Source organism: Sinocyclocheilus rhinocerous, unplaced genomic scaffold, assembly GCF_001515625.1.
Source record: "Sinocyclocheilus rhinocerous isolate Xijiao unplaced genomic scaffold, SAMN03320098_v1.1 scaffold412, whole genome shotgun sequence".
Classification (NCBI taxonomy): domain Eukaryota; kingdom Metazoa; phylum Chordata; class Actinopteri; order Cypriniformes; family Cyprinidae; genus Sinocyclocheilus; species Sinocyclocheilus rhinocerous.
This window is the reverse complement of record NW_015642498.1, coordinates 405,454-422,416: the sequence shown is the minus strand read 5'-3', so window position 1 is coordinate 422,416 and position 16,963 is coordinate 405,454. Positions and strand designations below refer to the sequence as shown.

The following is a 16,963-nucleotide window of genomic DNA, read 5'->3' as shown; positions in this document are numbered from 1 at the left end:
AGAACACAGACGCAACATCTCATTTACATATCGACCAACGCAATATACCAAGCGCAGCACAAATTAGCATAGTCACAAATAAGGTGCAGGTGCGGGTGATCTACTTACGACACAGGTACAAAACAGACATGCTGTTTTGGGTGTTAAATAATGGGGCAAATACCAGTAATTTGACGAGCGCAAACATTAGTAAATCACGTTGCGTGATTCATTTAAAATACTCTCCTCACATACATTTTGCGTCTGAAAGGGAAACTCCTACAAATGCATATTCAAATAAGGTCAGGGACAAAAATAACTGTCCATGCCTTTTCCGCGCTAATTCTTCACTGCGCGTCTTTAGTAAATCCTGACAGTACTATTTTAACGCCAAAAGACGGCTTGCGCTGGCGCAAGCGGTTAGTAAATCTGGCCATAACTATGAATTTTGCCTCAATAAACTCTTAATTTGCTGCTTATTAATAGTTAGTAAGGTAGTCGTTACGTTTAAATATTGAGTAGGATTAGGGATGTAGAATATGGTCATGCAGAATATGTGCTTTATAAGTACTAATAAACAGCAAATATGTTAATAATAGGCATGCTAATAAGCAAATAGTTAATAGTGAGAATTGGTCCCTTTACTAAAGTGTTACAGAAGAAAGTAAGTCATACAGGTTTGGAACGACATGAGCGTGAGTAAATGAATTAAGTTATTTTTCTAATTGCCGGTGAAGCTGTGATTCGTTTCTTGATAGTTAAATTTTCTCATAGTGTTTACTGTCTAACATTAATTCACATCAATACACATTACACAATACAATACACACAAAAAAAGGCATGTTAATACACATCCATCTGCAGTGCAAATACTTAAGTACCTTCCATTCCTCAGAATCCTGCAGCCTACTTAGACCCCCTATTCTGATTAATTATTTAACATAGGGTGAACAATGACTTTTTGATACTGATGCTTTGGGGAAGAAAGGATTGATCGATTTTTAGGCAAATGTGAAAGAGCTATAAAGACATTAAGAAGCCATTTATGGTGCTTTTCCACTGCATGGTACGGCTTGGTACGGTTGACTTTTGGGGGGTTTTCCACTGGGTACAGTACCTGGTACTTTTTTTGTACCACCCCGGTTGAGGTTCCAAGTGAACCGTACCGTTACCAAAACGTGACGTGTAAACTCTGCTGATCACTGATTGGCCGGAGAGAATTGTCACTACCTGCGTCACTGAACTTGCGACACAAAAACAACAGAACCACAAGATTTAAATCAGCACAGCCAGCGAAGGATCGAACGCAACTGTTTTAAAACGAGCGCACCTTTTTTTAACAACCAAAAAGTGGCTGTTTCGTTGTCTGTTGAGGAAGTACAGACGTTCCTCTCGTTGATAGCAGAGGAGCGGATCCAGCGAGAGCTTGAAGGGGCGACGCGGAATGAAAACGTTTTTCAGGAGTCGCTGCAGTAGAGGCGGTGCAACTATAACGACATGTGAATAATCCTGCCCACTCTAAAGCGATACTAAACTGCAGTGGAAACGCAAACCGAGCCGAGCCGTGCTGTACTGAGCCGTGCCGAGCAGAGTCGTACCACGCAGTGGAAAAGCGCCATTAGTACAATGTTCTTTGAAACCTTTATGCTTCTCATACAGGTGAGATCTGAATGGATGTTTCACAGGACTGTCTAAACAGCCTTTATGAGATGGAACCTATAGGATTAGCAGTTAGCAATAAAAAGCCCATTTGGATTTCTAATGGCTCATTGATCGGGTGAAACTCTCCTCAGAACAGCATGTATGTGGGTAATGAGAAACTAATGTTGTTACTGTTTACTTCTCACTGTCTTGAAGGAGCACAGTCAGTGCTGGTGGCCCTAGTGGGTCACACCAGACTGTAATTTGTTAAATTCAGACAGCACTGCATTGACAATTACCAACCATAAAATCACAACTGTGAAGACCTGCAGTGTGAATGTCCTAGTACAGAGCAAAAGACGTGTTAATGGAATCGACCAGAAGTTAATATTTAAATGATACACTGCAAATGAAACTGTCACAAACACTCACAAAACTTCACAAGGCTCAATAGCAGAAGGCGAAAATCAGACTGAATGGCTTGTCTGAGGTACGATGATGGATTTGTCACTTCTGAGAGCAATTACAAAATCCCATAACATATGGACATATACATACATAGTGACCATTAATGGCCGAGGGTTAGGAGCTCCACAGAGGCACTAATGGAAGCAGTGAATGGAGAGCTGATAACGGACTGTATTTCATACTGAATGACTGACTCATTCAGTTCACTCTTGGCCTCCAATAAAACGCCCACTCTTCTATCGGTCTCTCTACTTGCTCCATACATCCAGTTATCTGCAGTAATATAACAAATGCTTTACTGTTCTCTGCGTTCACTTACAAACAAGTACTGAGGTCCTAGTGCTTCAACACTAACTGGCAGTTACTGAAACCACGCCTTCTTTCTTTGCGTGTACATTTGGGTGGCATTATGAAAATATTTCCACATAGTGAGGTAAATATGTGGGGGCGTGTTAGAACGAGCCGTTTTAGGGGGGCGTGGCAGAGTCTTAACTTTGATAAAGAATATCTCTTTGGTTTTGAGACTTTAGTCTTTGCAACTTCAGGGATCTTATCTATGCACAATCAGCTTGTAACACTCCAAAGAGAAAGGAAAACTTGAAATCGCATCATATGACCCCTTTAATGGATATTGGAGTATCATATATGATATCATCATAATATGGTATTCATTTAGTGCCATGATATATGCACCAAAAAAAATAGGTTCTTCAGCGGTTCTTTGGGGTGGTTGAGGTGCTATATAGCAACGCTACTGTTATAAAGAACCTGTTAAGTCCAGTATGGTTCTTCAACGGTTCTTCGGGGTGGTTAAGGTGCTATACCACTGCTGCCATACAAAGAACCTGTTAAGCCCCTGTATAATTGTTTAAAAGTTCTCTAACTCTCTAAAAGAGAGGGGTTAAAAAAGCAACATTAAATTACAGTATATTTCCTGAAGTTAACATGGTTCTCAACCTTTTTGCCCCCAAGGCCGCCCTATAAGGAAATATTCCAGGGCCCCCACACAAGACTTTTTGACCTCAGAAAAGCATAAAAGTGATTCAAAACAGCTTTTGCCATTGTAGTAAATTCCAATTTTTAGCAAACATATGAGAGTGGAGGAACATATCTAAAATCTAAGGAGGAGAACGAGGTTCCTCTTATGGTTCTACATAGCACCATTTGAAAAAGATGCTGTATAGCACCTTTAAATATTTGCTATATAGCACTTAAAGTGGTTCCCCTATGATTATGAACCAATGAACCACTTTTAGTGCTATTTAGCACAATTTTTTTGAGTGTAAGTCAAAATACCATGGTATTGCCATCTGATACCATCATATTATCAGACATTCATATCAGAAATTGTGCATTTATATTTTCTTCCATGGATAAATTAAAAGATAAACATTTAAAATCAATAATTAACAATTTTATCAATTTATATGTTATGTTTAAAATGTATAATAAAAATATCATAAAAATGTTCTCTTGCATGCTAAACAAAAACTGTACCATTAATTTAACAGACTTTTCACTTAAATTCTAATTATTAAGTTGACCTCATGAACTCCATTAATTAGCTATTTTTTCCTCTCATTTTTAATTTTCTGGGGGTTTCAGCATTGTTAACAAAGATCTCACAGTTTTCTGAAAATATTGAATCTTTATTTAGCACATGTGTGAATCATATCCGAGAGCAGACGAATCTTGCACTTGTGGGAGTGAGAAAATGAGGTGCTTTTTTCCTCATATTTTTTATGCTGAGAGACAGCAGGTGATATGCGATTATATTCAGTGTTGGGGGTAACTCATTACAAGTAATGCGAGTTACGTAATCAGATTACTTTTTTCAAGTAACTAGTAAAGTAACGCATTACTTTTTTAATTTACAAGAAAATATCTGAGTTACTTTTTCAAAAAAGTAATGCCAGTTACTTTGTTTTCCCATTTATTGACTAACAGCTCTCCTGTCCCCATATTGGGAGAAATCGGGAGTACAGAGGCGTTGTGTGCGCTGTGTGAACATGATGTTACTGTAGTTCTAGACTAAATGTGAATGTGCATTAATTCATCCCACTCACAAAAAACAGATTTAGTATTCATCAAAATGAATTAAAACAGTGAAATGCAAACTCAGAATATGACGCAAACCTGCAATAATTAAATATGTTAAATAACACAAATGTATCTAATCCCATTTTATTAACCAATATCTTTGCTGCTGACCTTTGATGATCCAGTACAACCATACTAATAAGCAAAAATGACTTTAGATAAACTAACAATTGTGCTTCATTGTTTTTTTATTGCTGAAGAGTGTTTCTTCTCCTGCGTTCTACTGTACAGACGTGAATTTACTTTTCCTTCAGCCTGAGGTTTATTCTTTAGACTTTTTGGTGTGAAAGGGCTTTTATATTTGCTATAAATAGAACTTTTAAATTAAAAACAATCAAGCCCTGCTTATATTTAAAAAGTAACGCAAAAGTAATATAACGCATTACTTTCCATAAAAAGTAACTAAGTAACGTAATTAGTTACTTTTTTAGGGAGTAACGCAATATTGTAATGCATTACTTTTAAAAGTAACTTTCCCCAACACTGATTATATTATATTATATTATAAACACAGCAAGTATTTGTTACACCCACTCAAGCTAAAAATCGCCATGAACAAGTTAAAAAATCAATAAATAAGGAAGTCATGCACATGATTTGTTTTTCCTCAATAGAATATATATTAAACAGCACAAATGTTTTATTATTTATGACACTTAGACCCCATTGATTTTCATTGCACAGACATCGATCCTTTCAAGGGCATGGGTTTGGTCAAATCACTAATCTTAAGTACTACAAACCAATAATAATAATAATAATAATAATAATGGTGCTTACTTAACCATAGCGCAAATACGCACTCTACACTGCACTTGAAACTCAAGGACTAGCCATTTAAAAAACAAGTGAACAGTATGTAGTGTACTATGTCAACTGCGAATCCTAATAGTGCACGTGTGGAGGACAGTGTAATAAAATAGCAAACAAGCTTTGTTTAGCTAGCCATAATAGCCTTGAACTCCCCTCCATTCGATACAGGAACTATTCGAGCCGTTCATGCCAGACTGGGGAGAGAGGTGTTGTAATAATGTAAAATATGTGAAAAATAATGTGTTTTTCGAACAACCTAGTATGAGAGCCTGTTCTAGTACACCCCCAAAACAAAATCAAGACTTTGTAAAAGAGCATAATAGGACCCCTTTAAAACAATTAACATGTTTTAAAGTATAAGGTGTTCACCTGGTGGTGTGGTTTTTATTTAGCGTGCAAGGAAACCCAGGTACCAACGTAAAATATCTTTACTATTTACTATGCAATGATTTATGTTTGTAATCCTTATCTTCATAACATATAACAAGCCTGTGGTGTAGAACATGATTGGTAGCTACAAATGAGAGGATGCTATAATTAAAAGTGCCTCTTTAGAGTTAAGTGTGAGCAGCTGACTTGGCTGAGGACAGGGAACATCTGTTTGATCTAAACCACAAGACGCAGTCTGCGAATGACATCAATGATGGACTGATGGCTCAGAAAGCTGAAAGAGAGAGAAAAATGAATAGCCTACAGTGGGTTCCATGGCATATTTGACTGCCATTTTAATATTAAAAACCTATTGATTTCAAAACTGGAGTTTAGTACATGTCTGTTAGCTTTCAGGCAAATTTATGTGCTAGAGTAATAATAACTATATACTGAGGACACACCACCGTCCACCAACTAGCAAAATATGGGTGTTTTTTTGGGGCTGCAAAAGGACTATAAAAGCTATTTGCCATTTAAACAAAGGATAAGCCCTTCGAAATCATGTTTCAAATGGAAAAATGTCTCAACAGGAAAGAAATTAGCATCGTTAAACCATTTCATGGGGTCTTTAAAAAGAGCAAAAAAGGGTCTTAGAACACATTTTTCATATTAAACTCAAATATAAGCCTAGTTCATGGCCCAGGTGTTTCATGTATTGAGTTTAACTCTAACAATTGCATTTATAAGTGTCTAATCAGCCTTATTCAAATGGTAAATTATAGTTTTAGATTGAATTTTCAATAGACTATACCAAATGCAACATCAAATGTCATTTAAATTCAAGAGCACAGAAACGGGTAGATGAAAGACATTATCGTATGAAAGGCGTCACGCTCGTCACCTCACAAAAACTCAATCTGTAATCACCGTAATTGGCTGGTTGGTGGGTTTCCTCAGAAGTTCATCCTGAAGACCAATCTCTCAGAAATCGACTGCTGTCCCTTGAGGGAAGTGTGAAGGTTTGATGCCATCAAACCCTCTGCATGGTTCATGTAGGCTCCACAGGGAGCAGATGTTATTGCTGCTAGTTGCTGTTTGGACAGTGGGGTGCTTACCTGGAAAACCAATGAAGAGATACAGAGAAATCAGCGACAGTAATGATGAGACCCTTTGGGACCCAGATGTGCCTGTTCCAGCACTAACTATGTTTAACTATCGTGTACTGTGGGGAAAGCCAGTGAGAACAGGGAAGATAAATAGAGAAAGACGTAGGTGTGGGTTCATACTGACACAAACAGCAAAAATGAAATGAGCTCCAGGAAAAGTGTGTCACCTTTGTTCATTGTGTGAGAATGTGTGCATGCATGTGTACCTGACAGAATGACATTATTTAGGAAAATTACATTGAAATTGAACTAGCAGCAACAGGAAACAAAGTATGCTATATGGCAAAAACATTGAGAAATGTAACATGTATAACATGAAAAGTTTTCTTGCCATAATATGAAAAAAATCTATATTGTGAGAAGGAAGCAGACTCACTAAGTCACACATACATGAACATAAAAATCATAAGATTAATAAATAAAGTAATCAAAATGTGTTAAGTCAATCATTAAATATGTCATTAAATAAATACAAAATAACATGGAAATATATTATTTCATTGAATTCTTTCATTGTTAATTTATATAAATTTTTTATTCATTTATTTATTTTTAATTGTGATTTATTTGTTTGCCGAAAGATATATTGATACATTATCATTCAAAAGTATGGCCTCAGTAAGATTTTTTTAAAAGAAATTAATACAGTGTATTAAGCAGGGATGCATTAAAAATTTATCAAAAGTGATAATCAAAACTTTTACATTGTTACCAAAAATGTCAAATAAATGTGGTTCTTTTGAACTTTCTATTTATCAAAGACTCTTGAAAAACAATTGTTTAGCTAGCCATAATAGCCTTGAACTCCAACATGCAGCATGAATCAGTCCTCAGCTAGTCACGTATCAGAAATCCAGCATTAGAGATTAGCACTTAGTGGTTAAAAATACCCGTGCTCCATTAACACGCATGCTTTAATCCTCTTCGACTTGATCTCTGCGGCGTACTGATGAGCACATGGGGTCTGCTAATTTCAACTCAAAGTCACTTTCAAAACGTATGGCTCAAACTAATTATGATACTTAAAAAATGCATCAGCACACACTGGATGGAGTTTGTCGTCTCTTAATTGTGGTTGATGGCTTGGCCAAAGTCTTTAGTGGATTGATTAGCTTGTGTATCTGGAGTTAATGTCATTAGCGCAGCCGTAGGAAAACTGGCTCTCGCTTGCCGCTTCGCTTAGCGACTATTAGCTAATCTTGACTAAGACTGTGTGCCCATGCTGACCACATTTCTCATTCTAAATTGATGATTGAAAGCACACGCAGACGTTGCTATTTGCTAACATCAACCAGTTCTGTGAAGATCTGCACTGCTTTTAGCTTTGACTGACCTGCTCCAGTGAAAGGTTGGCATGGCATTACCTTTGTTTATCTGTTGCTAGTGTATCATGATCACCGATTAGCCTTCTTTAGTTTCCATGTCATTAAAGAGTCTTAACGTCATTCTGCTTTTTAAAATAGGTTGTAAACTGCATTAATAATGAAGATTATCTTTTATCTTTTAATTGCACACACTAGGGTGTGGTTGCTAGGACATTATGCTGTACTAAGCAAGCGGCAACCTTCCAGTCTCTCTCGTGAAACCAACACGGAAGTGACTTCAACTGTAATTCGTCAACTGGCCGCTAGAGGCTGGCTGCAAAAGGGAGTCAATCCCATAGACTCCCCATGTTAAAATGCCCAACTTTACAGCAGAAAAAAACATGTTTACATCCTGGTTCAAAAAATTATTTTGGTCTATATAGCTAATTTTGCCCTTCATGACAACTGTGAGGGGGTGAATTTTTTTATAACTCATCTGTTTAAATTATATTAAGCCTTAAAGTTCTGCATAATTAAGGGCGTGGCCACTTGAGTGGCAGGTGGATTGCCGCTGCTGTCACCGGCGTCGAGCTAGGTGGGCGTGGTTTCAGCAACCAGTTCCCGCCTCTTTGCCCATTTTTGATTATCCGGGAGTGACGCGCTGCCAAGATGGCGATGGCCGGCTCCGCCCACTTTGAGCTTCAAAAACACTCTTTAGAAACCTACGGGTGATGTCACGGACACTACGTCCATGTTTTTTTTACAGTCTATGGTACTAAGGCACAAATTCATTCTATCTATCTATCTATCTATCTATCATAATTTATTTGCCACTCTATCCCTTCAAACTGTCAAACTTTACATTTTTTTTTTTTTTTTAAGACAAAGCTTTGTCAAGCCAACATGAAGTTTTTCTTTCAAACTTCTCAATAGTTATCATTGAAACTTATCAAGTAGGCTACGGCATATCATCATAACATTTTTGCATAAACATTAATGAGAAGACCATCAGGGTTAGGTTGTCATATTATTTAATTACGCGTCAACCAAATAAATCGCCAAACTCAACACTATAGTTTTATTTCCCTAAAAGCAACTAAATGTATTTAAAAAATAGATTAATAAGTGAAATATTTACATCAAATTATTATTGATACCAAGGTACCAGAGGTCGGTATTGTAAACTATGTATGAATTGAGCCTGGGCGCACACTAGTGATGGAAGAAACAAACCTTTTCGAAGTTTCAAATCAATTGAACCAATTATTTCGCAAAATGATTCACCGTTTCGAAGTGCTCAACACCACACGCATGCATAAAAACAGCTTTTCCAAACCCACTGCAAATGTTTTCTTGAAAGTATAATACATTAACTACTACTCATCCTTTTAATTACACAAAAGTCTCATTAAAAATGTCTACAAATTGATAAAACTGATCCGAGATTAGGTCAAATCCTTAAACGCTGGTTCAATGGTTTGCCGCTGGGAGGCGATCTCAATGAATTTGCATGATTCATGAGTTCACAGAGATCGCTCCCAACGGCAAACCATATAAATTTCGAAACGTTTTGAAACGGTTATGACGTAACGAAGCCTCATTTACTGAAGTCACGTGGCTTTAGCAGTTTGATACGCACTCTGAACCACTGTTTCGATTCAAATGATTCACAAAGGTTTCGAAGCGTCACAAAGCTGCACACTACTAGCAAGACAGTAGCTATGGTGTGCACCTAGTCTGCAACAAAAAGTCGCAGATGCTACAATAAGTCTTAAAACCTCATTTTAAAAATCTGGCTGACCAAGTCTCCAAGTGTGTTCCCTATCTAACGAGAAAAGCAATGAGCAATAGCCACTGAAACTGTGAGACTAAACAGCGCAAATGGAGGGCGAGGCAGTGGGAAGTGAAGTCAATTAGGAAAAAATACCCAACAAGCCATCAAAGTGTCAGCTCACTGCTGCCCACGTCTCTCCAAACCATTTTTCAGCTCTTTCCCCCACAAAAACTACCGCAGACACATCCTTGTTGTTTGTTGACATTGTCAGGAATTCATTCTTGTATAGCTGGGTTGAGTTGGTGTAAGAACTGAATTTTTGGGATTGTACTGTAACTACAATCTTAGAGGATAATAGTCTTGCAGCTGATAGTTGAGTAAAGTGTGAGACGACATGACAGAAAACTAATTATGAAGCTGTAAATGTGCGTAGGACAAGCTTATTTTATAATGTCTGCAAATGGGAATTATCATTAGCTGAGAGAAAATAGATTTTTTCCATCCTGCCATAATCAATAAAAAAAACAATAACACATCAAGCCTAAACAAGCAATGGCCAAATTTATTTCCTTTGTAAACAGAAGTTTAAAAATACCAGCAACGGCTGCCAGAAATCTCAGAGGATGTGTCCTCAAACCGGCGCAGAGACTTGGACATCAGCTTTGGAATAAATAGCTAAAAGCGATGCATTATGCAGTCTGTCACTATCTAGGGTTATCACAGTTAAGTGGAGGTTAGGATGAAATTAATTTGATTTTCATTTTGAGCTCTTCAATTTGGGCTTCCTGTTAATTCTGCTTTCCTGAGCGCTGGAGCTACATTTATCGCCAACTTTCCTGCTTCACCTTTCTGTGGTTCTTTCTTCAAACATGAGCTTGTTTAATTACGCATGATGTGTGTTTAATTAGGACTGGGAAAGAAAGAGACTTTAGAGTCTCTAAAGAATGAAGGTGAAAAGACTGACAGCGAAATCTGGCTGAGCACTTAAAATGCGAACCCATAAACACATTTGTGCACCTGCAGCAGAGAACAAATACAAGAACACAATGATCTCTGACTGCACTGTTCTTTCTGAAAGCTTTGTTTTCTGTAAAAAAAAAAAAAAAGAAACTCAGAGAAAATGTGCAAGGCAACAGAAGATTACAGACCAAAGCATGGAAACAAGCAAACATGGAGGAAAGAATTGTAGTACCTTCTCCAATAACAAATGTGAACATCCTATGCAGCAAATTCAGCATCATTATTTGATTCGAAAAATTTTTTTTTTTTTTAGTTTTTTGACCTGATCCCATGGCCATTATCATAGATTTACTATATTTTATTTCTGAAAATAAAATGCATAACCTTAGACTTGTTTATATTAACATTAACATTAGATTTTAAAGTAAAACAACGGCAAATTATTTTCATTCATTAACACTAAGTATATATATAGACATGATATTTTAAACATATTTTGGATTTTTCATTTAAATGTGAATATGATAACATTATTAAGCTATAACAAGCTTCATTATATTATATTTTAGTTTCAAATTTCTAAATAGTTTTCTAGCTATTAATATTGAAATAGTATTTGATTTATGTTTTATGAATTATTACATTTTCGCCACTCTAGGTGATTCTTCTATATGGTATTTAAAATAAATGCTGCTTTTTGAGCATTTATTAATCATAGAATCCTGAAAAAAATGCGTTATGTATCCACAAAAAAATATTAAGCAGCACAACTGTTTCAACATAAGAAATGTTTATAAGATGTTTTAAATGTTAATAAGAAATGTTTCTTGAGCACCAAATTGGCATTTTAGAATGATAAAGGATTAATTTATTATTAAAACTTTTGAACAGTAGTGCAGTTAAAATATGACTCTCAAAAGCCACGAATCTGAAACACTTCCAAACTTCCAGCTTTTGAAACCCCCGAGGAAATGTGACAATAGGTTCTTGAAGATTTTTCCATCTAGCTGCCTTTGCAATGACAATCTTGTAAACCTCAACATGTATACAGATGGTAAAATGCAATTGACGGCAATCTATTAGACTCATGATTTCAACACCTAGGGTCTTGATAATAGACTCACAACATGCCTGTAGAGGCTTAGTGCCTTGTCGCCCAACTGATGTTCGAATTGCATGCTGGGTGGGTGGCAGACAAAATTTCACGGGAAGAAGGGGAAGAAGAAAACATGCAAGAGACAAGCAAAAAAAAAAAAAAAAAAAAAAAAAAAAAAAAAAATGAAGACTGGAATAATGCATACTGAAAATTCAGCTTTGCAATCAAAGGAATAAATAAAAAAATCATGTCAAAATAAAAAAAAAGTTTAAATTGTAATAATATTTCACAATTTTACTGTATTTTTGATCAAACCAATGAAGTACGAAAGTATATTAAACACCGCCTCAGTGAAACTCCATTGCAAGCATCTTAGTGTAACTGCTTTTTAATATTTACTGTACTATAATTTAGCCCCCCCCCCAGGATAAATTATTCTTTGTGGTTATGCCACAAAAGCTGTCGATAGAGGAGAAAATATGAATAAAATATGAATGAAAAGGATGAATGATTAGCAGTGCATTATCCATATCGTTATCGTACATATCGCTCGGTATCGATAATTATTGACATTTTTACAACCTTTTTTAAAACAAAAAGCAATAGAATTTTTTTTTTTTTATTTAACCACTGTATTTATAATTAACACAATTTACTGAGACAAACAACAAATATTTTTTTGTTTATACAATCAAACGCAATAAAAATTAAACAAATATCTAATTTCTAATGTTTTATATGCAGATTAAATAGGTCTTTATTGTATAGGTCTAATTGTCTCCCGAGGCCACTGGAGGGCGCAATGAGCAAAATAATGCAGCGCGTTTAAATTGTCAACGCAAGGAAGTAACTATAAAAACGTGCATTACATCTAAATTAACTCATAAAAATCAAATATAATTTCGTAAATTGCATAAACAACTATGAAAAAAAACAATGTATTTATGCATTGCTTAATCCAAAGAGCCGAAGCGCCATTCACACAGACTGCATTTAAAAACATAAGAGATGCAGTGAAAATGAATAAGCTTCCACAAATTCGTGACGTGTTTTCTAAAAGTTTAAACTGTTTTAACTTTGCATGGCTTTCTATACATCTCTTCTCTGAGACGCGAGTGCAGCAGTCATATTTGTCCATCTAAAAATGCGCTGAATATGCGTTCTGTGTGAATGGCTTTGTTTCGGTTTTAACCCCTTCAAGATCTTCTATATTTCTCTTATATTTTGAATGAATAACGCAGCAGCGGCGCGTCTCGAGGGCTAGACTTATAAAACATTAAAATGCAACAACGTCACTTACATCATTATCACCGCATCTCGCGCGCCACTGATGACGCTCCCTGATGCACACCTAACATTCAAATGCAAATGTGTATTTTAAATTCGACTAATATTCATTCTTTATTCACAATCTCCTCATCACAGGCAGGAACAGCACTCATTTCAGCATGTGTTCGTGTTTGTGTGTGCTGTCTGCGTCACTCATAGCACGTGCCTATATCGTGCACTATATCGAACAATTATTCTATCGATATCGAAGAAGGTGTACCATCGATAAATATCGATACCGTTTTATCGCCCAGGCCTAACATATCGTAAGAAAGAAATCATAAGAGTATTTTAAGCCACGGAAAATCATGCCCTAGGACATGGGAACTCATGGAAACATGGAAACCATGAGAGACTGAGGAGTGATTCGATATGTGTGGGCTTGCACTTTATATTTACCTACATGTTAGTACTTGAAAGCCAATCTGAGCCTCTGCTTTTGTTGCAGCAGCAGGTCCAGTGGGAGACTGAGAGAATTGCACGTCTTTAGACAGTTTCATGCTTTGCTCATCTCTCCCAGACCCTTTGATATTATGTATGTGCCAGTGATGGTCATTCCTAGTTTGTTCGATGTGTAGAACCTCGGCCTCACAATCCATCCACCCCCTCGCAGATAAAACCTGCTTCTGAAGCCACAGCCGTGATCAAAGTGTCCTATCCGCCTCCTCCCTGACTCATTCCTCAAAACTGGTCACTGACCAAAACTACAACTTCTAAGACATTCTAGGAGGATATACTGTACTTCCAGTGTTTTAGGCAAAAGTTAATATCTCAGACCAGTGCTTAGGATATTAGGAGTTAAATGCAAGTAAGCAAATGCAAGTGCTCAAACACTGTTTGGTCAGTGTACTGCAAGTCACATTTTACACTAGTCAATGATGTATAAGACTCTCCATGATAAAGAAAAGGAAAATCAGGTTTAAAACACACGCCAAGTTCTCGTAATGTACTTTTTGTATTTATTTCTTATGGTTTTGAAAAACTTTTGCATCATTTTCAACAAAAGTACACATTTAAAAATGTCTACATTTTGATGTAAAATATGGTGTAATTTTTCCTTACGCCATGAATACATGTGAGTGTACATATCATAAATCATTATTTTTATATATTTCAAGGTATTTTTTAACAGATATTAATAATCATTTATTTTACAAGCTGAGCTAAACTTGCCTTATCATAAAAGTACAAATTATCTGATATCTTAAGAGATTTATTCACCTTGACACACAGTTTTGAGGGTCTGCAGGGCCTTTTCTATTACATAATTTCTATTCTTTTCTTTTTTTAAATTTATTCTGCATGTTTCTGTATATTGGTCACACCACATGACTGATGTTGTGGATATTTTTTCTTTTTCTTTTAATAACACAATAATAGAGGCTTATGCCAAACTACTTAGTTTTTTGTTTTTTTAAGAATTTGAAAATTTTTATTCATTATGATGAATATGATGAATAAATTTACTTTTTGAATAAAAAATTTATATATGAATACAATTTTTTACATGCATTTCTGATTACACTTATAAATAGGAATAAATATGAGCGTCAAAACTTACTTAATGTGCATTGTTGCGTTACTAACCCTAAAACTCAGTACTTGAGGGGGCAACATGCCAAGCCAGGGGTGTTAACAAGCTGGATTCAGGTAGCTAACTTTAAATATGTCAACATTTAACTAACTTAAACTATCTCACCCAGCAAAATTGTTGACCAGAAAGAGAAAACTGAACGTAGAAGACTGTTTACACAAATACTCAATATAGCACCCCTTGTGGCAACGATGCAGAATGCAACGATTTGAGCCTAAAAGATAAGAAAACTGTAAATGTTAAAAAAAAGTGACGTGACATGTGGCCAAGTATGGTGACCCATACTTGGAATTAGTGCTCTGCATTTAACCCATCCAAAGTGCACACACACAGCAGTGAACACACACACCATGAACACACACCCGGAGCAGGGGGCAGCCATTTATGCTACGGCGCCCGGGGAGCAGTTGGGGGCTCGGTCACCTCGCTCAAGGGCACCTCAGTCGTGGTATTGAAGCCACTGTTGACCAACAGAACACCGCCTCACAGCACACATTGTAAACCCGCTTCTTTCCAAACCCACACAATGCCCTTCTTTTCAGTGTCCTTGTCAATCAATACATAATAATGGATTGAGTTTGTCTGAGCCAGACCAGAGGCCATTAGCAAGCGTATCAGTGTGCTGTCAGAATAAATTACAAGGCTGATGCTCTGTGGAGCAGAGAAATCTCTCACCTAGTGGAGGCCGAAAAGAGCCGCTGTGGCTCAGATGAGAAGGATAAACTGACCTCTACGGTTAGCACATTAAATCAAGCAGGCAGGACGAAACCTTAAAGACAGCTTTAGAAATGACAGCGTAAAAGCCCATGGTGCTGGATGTCGTCAGAGAGATTTTTGAAGAGCACAGAGAGGACGGTTTTCTCTTCACTAAAACACACCTTCAATCTTTTCATTGGAAACCAGTTACAACACATTGAATGAACTGCATTTCTCTCCCCCACACAACTTGATTCTTGCTCTAATGACATTGATTTCTGTGCGGCAAGACATGCATTTTTTTGATGTATTGGAGCATTTTTGATGACGACTTCTAAACATTGCTTAGAAGGTCAACACTGAAAGCACAGTGAATAATTACATAAGCAGAACGGAATGGGCATCAGCAGTCAGGGAAAGGCAAAGTAAAGTGTGTGTGAGGCCAATTTTGGAAAGTAAGTCCCCCTGTGTATAGGTGTCTGGGGAGATAAGTGTTTCAGTGGGAAGGGAAAACAGCGCTTCTGTTCTGAGCACAGTACTATCAGCACTTTCTACTTTCATCCCTCATATACACGAAATCATTCTTATACTTTGTATTCGTTTTCAGTTGCAGTAAAATGAAATAACATTTAAATGTTATGATTAGGAACTAATAACTCAATAATTTTTTTTTATTAGCACCAGAGCCATTATTTATTTGCTACCCTCACCTGATGGAGTCTTTTAATAGACTACATTTTCATGGAATATAAACCTTGACAAAAAATATATGACTTTGTCGCTTATGGGCTTAACCTAATTAAAATTGAAGCCTGGAATGAATCATTTAAAACCTCATAGATTATAGAAGATGATATGCATAATTAGGTGCACGCTGGTATAGTGCATGGTGGATTTCAAACTAGAGATTTTGCATATTTCATGATTTACTTTGGAGGTTTACAATTACCAATGACTACCACAACTGTAGTTATGAAATGTAGCAATATATCAGATGCGCTCTAATAATGCAAAATGGGCTATTGTTATTACTTGCCGCATTAACCAAAGGTTTGTGACTTGGCAAATGTAGAGGGACACATTAGAAGGCTCCAGTTAATATCAGTAATAACTTACAACACTTACGGCTGCCAGTGCAAAGAGAGATTTATTGAAGACGAATTCAATTCTGGAGACCTGAGCTATTACCATAAGACTGTATGACATATTGAGCATCTACTTCCTTTCCGAACCAACAATGATGATCTAGTTTTTCACTTAACTACATTTACATCCATTGCCTTGTCCACTGCCAATTCATTGCGCTACACTCTAAAAAATGCTGGGTTGTTTCAACCCAACTTTGGGTCAAATATGGACTAACCCAACTTTTGGGTTAAAAATTTAATGTAAAAATTTAACCCAATGGTTGGGTTAGTCCATATTTTACCCAAAGTTGGGTTGAAACAACCCAGCATTTTTTAGAGTGTATTGTTCGACAAAGAACCTTTGCTGACCCCTTTGTTTAAAACCCTAAGATAAATGCATTAATATATCACAAAATTTTTTTTTTTTTAGGGTTTAGTGGGACAAAAAAACTCTGGTCCTGACAGTACCTTTTCAAACACTTAATGGTTTCCAACACATAGGAAAATAGTATTCACAAATAAGTTGAATGTTTTAAAACCATTT

At 36.5% G+C, this 16,963-nt stretch overlaps 1 protein-coding gene and 1 long non-coding RNA gene across 2 annotated transcripts in view; one reads left to right on the top strand and one right to left on the bottom strand.

Moving 5' to 3' along the window:
- Positions 1 to 16,963, top strand: part of LOC107755892 (LHFPL tetraspan subfamily member 3) — a 50,460-nt gene that overhangs the window by 9,726 nt on the left and 23,771 nt on the right. The gene's annotated exons all lie outside the window — the stretch shown is intronic.
- LOC107755901 (uncharacterized) overlaps positions 1 to 16,963 on the bottom strand; it is a 32,159-nt gene that overhangs the window by 6,516 nt on the left and 8,680 nt on the right. The window contains exon 2 of the long non-coding RNA XR_001641748.1: positions 6,275 to 6,488. This is a non-coding gene — a long non-coding RNA (uncharacterized LOC107755901). The remainder of the gene's footprint in view (positions 1 to 6,274; positions 6,489 to 16,963) is intronic.